We start from the raw sequence: 5,552 nt of genomic DNA on the forward strand, positions 1-5,552 counted from the left end.
TTCCTTGGGAATACAGTTAAATGACTGTTTAAATTAATTTGTATGTGTACTGAAAGGTTCTTTAAAATAGTTAATTGTAACTTCATTCTTCAGGTGTTCTCTTTGATATACATTTTAAAATGTTTTTTCTTTTTTTATTTAACTTGCCAAGACGTTCCTATTCCAACAGCACTTTCAGCTTTAACACAAAGTTTTATGTAGAATTAAAGCTTCCTTCTACTGGAAAAGCTGCTGATACTTGTAAGGTCACCAACTAGATACAGAGCCAGGATCTTAGCGGGCAGGCGATGGTCGAATGGGACAGCTGTCTCTAACATTCTTGCTGTGGGATCTTCAGACTCTAATCCTCTAAACTTTTACATGCACATGTAACTTTACCTTGTAGCACTATTCATGTGAGTGAAGTGTGTAAGTTGACAGGATCAGGGTCTAAACTAGCATTTTGTATTACCTGTTTTATAAAGGGATTTCTGTTTGCCTTTAGATGTCAATCAAAACAAGCTGCAGTTGGAAGCCAGGTTTCCCATTATCTTGTTTTACCTGTGGATGATGATCTAGGTGTCCAGTTAAGGAACTTGGTGTGCTGTGGGTTGTATTAAAACAACGGGACAAATCACTTGAGCCAGAACTTTTGGGGTTTTTTTTAAAGTGTTGTTTTAATAACTGGAAGTTGTAGATGTGCTAAGATGGGAGGGAGGGATGTGATTCAATAATGGTTTGCAACTTTGTGTAGGCAACAACCATTATTGTATCGCTTCAGAACTGTTTTGTTTTGTGTTTTTTAAACTCTGGGCTTGTGCGTCCTTGCTCATTGTTCAGACTTGAACCATAAATACTGTAAAAAGTGGAGACTCTTGATACTGTTCTGTTTTTGCACTTTTTCTTAATCATTTATATATGTCGCTTACATTTTGTACAGATGTGGCTCTCAACTGCGATTATAACTTGAAGTATTTATAAGTTTCTTCTATTCATAATATTTTTTTAAGTGTTGTGTATATGACGGTTAAAAGGACAATTATCTGGTGATGCTACTTTGAGTGAAGGGTTTCATAAAAAATTTCTCTTCAGTATGTAGTGGTTTAAAAGAGCTGGGCAAGTTTTTCCTTTTATCTGAGGTGTATGTGGATCTTTTTCTCAACTTTCAAAGTGGGGGAAAAACCCACAGGTTACTAGGTGGCCCTTTCCTCTGGGGAACAATTCCCGTATTTACTCAAATACCACATGTACATTTTCCACCCCCCAGGAAAACAGCCCTCCAAAATTGGGGTGTCTTAAGGGATGGGGAGGGGGGAACCTGATTTCCCCCCTTTATTGGAATAGAAACATGGACAAATGGAAGCAGGGAGACACTGCTGCAAGATGGCTGCCCTGCTTCTTCCTCTACCAGCTGCAGGGAAGGAGGGGTAGAGCTCACCCTTCAGGGTCAGCTAGTGTGTTAACCCTCTCACAGCCATGGCTGCCGGAGTCAGGATCCGCTGCAGCCTGTGTTTAGCCAGGGCTGGAAAAAAATATGCATCTTATTTTGGGAAGGCAAAATGAAGAAAATGTATCTCATTTGGGGGGCAGGTGGTATGTGAGAAAATACAGTACCTTAAACTTTCAAGGGGTACTTTTGATAACTTTCACATGCATGACTCCTCTAGCCAACCCAGAACACTGCCAACTGATCTTGCAAAACCTTTTGAGGGAAAAGCAAATCAATTCTTTTAAAGCTGGCTGCTGCTAGTTGTGCATGAAATTCGAACAATCAAAGGGACCAGGAAAACCCCCCCTTTTTTTTTATTAACTAACCACATACACTGGATTATAAATACAGGAAATGCTTCCCATGTCAATAGTAGCTTTTCAGATTATTTGGTCTTGGAGAGCTGTTCAGTCTATTCTGTGGTTAAAAAAAAAAAAACAAAACTTACCTATGTCAAATAATAGCTTTTCAGACCACTGCAAGGAAACTATCATTAAACAAGTGAAAGAAAAAGCTAGTTATTTGCACTGAAATCTTTCAGCAGATCTTCAGATTTTTATTTTCCCCCTCCACAGGAAATATACTTACTGGCTTCTACTCTTTACCTCTGTCGTACTTTGTCGATTCTTTTGTTGATGTGGGGGAGGGGATTGATATTTGCACTGTATACAAGTTAAACTAATCTTTCACAGATGGAATACAAATGAACTGGTTCAAGAAGTCAAAATGTTTCAGATGTAATTTAGTGCATGCCGTCTTAATCTCTTAAAGCCATTGATTGCATAAAGCCATTCATTTCTAAAATGGAAGGAACCAAAGAAGGGGAAGCACACTTATAGGGGCAGCAAAGGCAGGCTTCAGAAACAATTACTCCTTGGATGTCTGCTATCAAAAGCAGGGCCTGATCATCCTGTAAACCACCACTTTTGTGACTGTACCAGCATATTGTTCACTGCCATTAAGGATTTTTAGTTTTTGTGGCTGTAAAATAAATAAATAAATTCTTAAGTAATGGAGAAAAATACTTCCCAATATGAAAATTAAGCCTATAAGCCCTCATTTGTAAGGGGTAGCTCCTACTAAGACAAGTTTTTCCTACAGGGTCTCTGCACTTCCAGCAAAACTAATCTCTTCACTAAGATGGTATAGTTGCTTGACAGACCAAAGCTATGCTCCTAGAAGAATAATCATCTACCTCGGTGGGATGTTAAGGCATGCATTTAAAAATCGGTGTGAATTTAAAAACCATCAGTCACCTTGTTAAATCGGTGCTGGGGCAAAGTGAATTATTATTTAATCTCTTTAATACCCTAGGATTAAACCAGATGTTTAATTAAAGCTAGTTAAACTTAGTAAATATTTGTTGTTAAACTGTTTCTTAATTTGAAAAAATGAGCAGTGATAGGGCAGGGCTTTTAATTTCTCTGAAATATTAGTTTGCTGTTAGTAGTTACAATTTCCATAAGCAAGCTGTTCCTACCACCAAAAGTGAGGTCCAGGGCACAGTTCAGAAATCTGGGTATCGTGTGTTCTTGTGTCTGCATTGAAGTAATTCTTTCAGGTCCTCTCTAGTGAAAAGTTCCCAGTCAGCCATCTGAATTAACATTAGACAATATGTTCCATCAGGATTCCCATCCTCCATTATACTGCCTCCAGTATAAGGATTCAATCTGTCCTCTTCAAGTAAAAATGTGTTTTCTGTATGTGTAAAAGACTGAGCAAGACTGGCTGATTTTAAAATCTGAGTCATGACAGGCCAGAGGTCCACATATTACATCTGCCTGTGTCTCCATTTACCTAACATGCACTACTACCCCCAAAGCAACCCCAACATGGTCTCCACTTCTGAAAGCCGGGATCTTGAAGTGCATAAAGTACAAAAAAATACCACAATAACCTGCCACTTAAAAGGAAACATGTCATACAAACAGAGCTGGAAGGACCATCTACCTATCCACCCGCCACACTGAACCAAGACTGAGCAAAGCCCTTTGCAGTAGATTTGTCTAACCTTATTGTGCCTGTGTTGTGGCTGGCGGACAACATTTATGGCCACAGGAAAATTTTGACTTTGCTGGCCTATAGCTGTGGCAATGGGCTAAGGCTGACAGTGCAGCAAATGGTAATGACCATTTATCCACCTGTTCTTTAAAACCTCCAACTAAGGGATTCTCCAGGTTGCTGTTTTAGTGCTTACCTATACTCTGTAATTAAGAGCCTTAACCTTAAATCTGTTTAAAAAAAAAAAGTTGATTACTACTTATCCTGCACCCTTGTGGACAAGGAAAGTAACTGATCTTACACAGGTGAACACTTACCTGTCTCCTCTTTCCTAGACATTTTCTTTCTTTCACGTTTGTTAATGTCTTACTACTGTCAATACTCTCCTCTATGCTCCTCCCCACAATTAGTCTCTCACTTAAAAGCCTCCACTGTGCAACACAAGATGCCATACTCCAACTATGACTTTGCCTGTGTTTAACAGAATGCAATAATTACCTCTCTTGTCCACATTTTCACTGAGTCCCATACTGCTGCCTGTCATTTCTGCAACATTATTCCCCAGCTTGTATTTCTGCATTTGAGTTTTCCCCTGTTCCAGATGCAGTACTTCTGCACTTTGCTGCATTTTCTCTCATTGATTGCAAACACTTCAACTTAGCAAGAGGTTTTCTGAGTTCTAGGAGTGTCCTCCAAAACGTTTGTAACCACTCTCAGGTGAGTACCCTTACGAACTACAATAGCGAGAACCCTTGACTAGTGCACAGCAGAGGACAGCCCTAAAACTCTTATCAGGTGCTGCTGATACAAAGCCATCTAACTATTCTTTCACCTGTTCTGGCTTGTGTTCCTTGTTCGTATCCCTCATGTTAAACACCCAGACACAATTTTGTTGTGAAGACGGAAGCAAAAAAGAACATGACCTTTACTGCACATTGTCCAGTTCCCAGCAGACAGGACTCCTGTAATTTCTCTGCCCTGTTTTCACTTGCCCAGTACCTGTGAATTTTCTCCTCTTTAGATCATCGCCTAGCAGGGCTGGCCCTACGGACCCCGATCCAATTCCTATCTTTTGCTGCTTCAAGTCCCTAGGGCAGCCCTAGCCAGCTGCAGTCCAGGCACGCATGGTAGGGGGAAGGACAGTACCCCTTTCCAACACCATCCAGCAGAGAACGCTAGCAACTTGGCCTACTATTTCTTTCCCACGTTTTAGCTTGTCGTTGCGAACAAAATGTTCAGTTGGTTTAAAAACACAAGTGCTGGTGACATCTTCCTATGCCCATGGCGCACTCGTGGCCTGCAGAGGGAAGAGTTTAGCATGAATTGCCTGCCACAGCCAGATTTTTACCATGGAAAACTAGACCCCAGCACAGGCAGGAGCTGGGGCCTGGCAGAGAAAGCTGGTTAGCACTAGTCAGAATAAAGCAGCCTGCATAAGAAAGGGCCAGAGGAAGAGCATAACTCAGTTCCTGGTTTTCAAAAGTCACTAATGCCTAGCAAGTCGTCTGGTTCCTTTCCCGTACAGCTCAGCATACAAGCATTCGCCCAGGGGAGCTGAGGGCTTAGTTGGTATTTACTGGCAGGGGATTTCACGTGGAAGGGAAAGCAGCCAAGACCAGAGCATGCAGACCTCGCTGAGGAAATGCAAACTAAACACAGCACCCTGCTATGGAAATGGCCTTTGGCTTGCTCGCACCCACCTACCCAGCGTGCATCTTTATGTACAACCCAGACAGAGCACGCCGCTTTCCTCAAGCCGTGCAGCCCGCTCTCCGCAGGGGTCGGGTTTAGTTCCGTGCGAGCCTCGTTTCCGCTGCCGAAACGGAGCTTTTGGCAAACGAGCCGGGCTGCCACGGGCCTCGGGCGAGGGCCTAAAATAAGTCGCCCGCACGGCCAGAGCAGAGCAGCGCCCATGGGGGTGGGCTGAGGTGGACCCCGGGAGCCCCCGCCCGGCAGCAGCAGGGGACGCAACTCCGCCCCGCCCCAGGCACCAACCCCGCGCCGTGCGGAGGAGCCCGGTCCCGCCCGGGCAGGGGTGTCGCCCTCCCTCTTCCCGGGGCTTCGTGTGCTCGGCGCCGACGGG

The 5,552-nt window shown here is 43.2% G+C and overlaps 1 long non-coding RNA gene across 1 annotated transcript in view; it reads left to right on the forward strand.

Moving 5' to 3' along the window:
* The window catches only part of LOC109300742, a 2,448-nt gene extending 256 nt beyond the window's left edge, over nt 1-2,192 (forward strand). Inside the window, exon 2 of the long non-coding RNA XR_002098317.1 lies at nt 57-2,192. This is a non-coding gene — a long non-coding RNA (uncharacterized LOC109300742). The remainder of the gene's footprint in view (nt 1-56) is intronic.
* The last annotated feature ends 3,360 nt before the right edge of the window (nt 2,193-5,552 follow it).

Source organism: Gavialis gangeticus, unplaced genomic scaffold, assembly GCF_001723915.1.
Source record: "Gavialis gangeticus isolate Ggan-Ray unplaced genomic scaffold, GavGan_comp1, whole genome shotgun sequence".
Lineage (NCBI taxonomy): Eukaryota > Metazoa > Chordata > Crocodylia > Gavialidae > Gavialis > Gavialis gangeticus.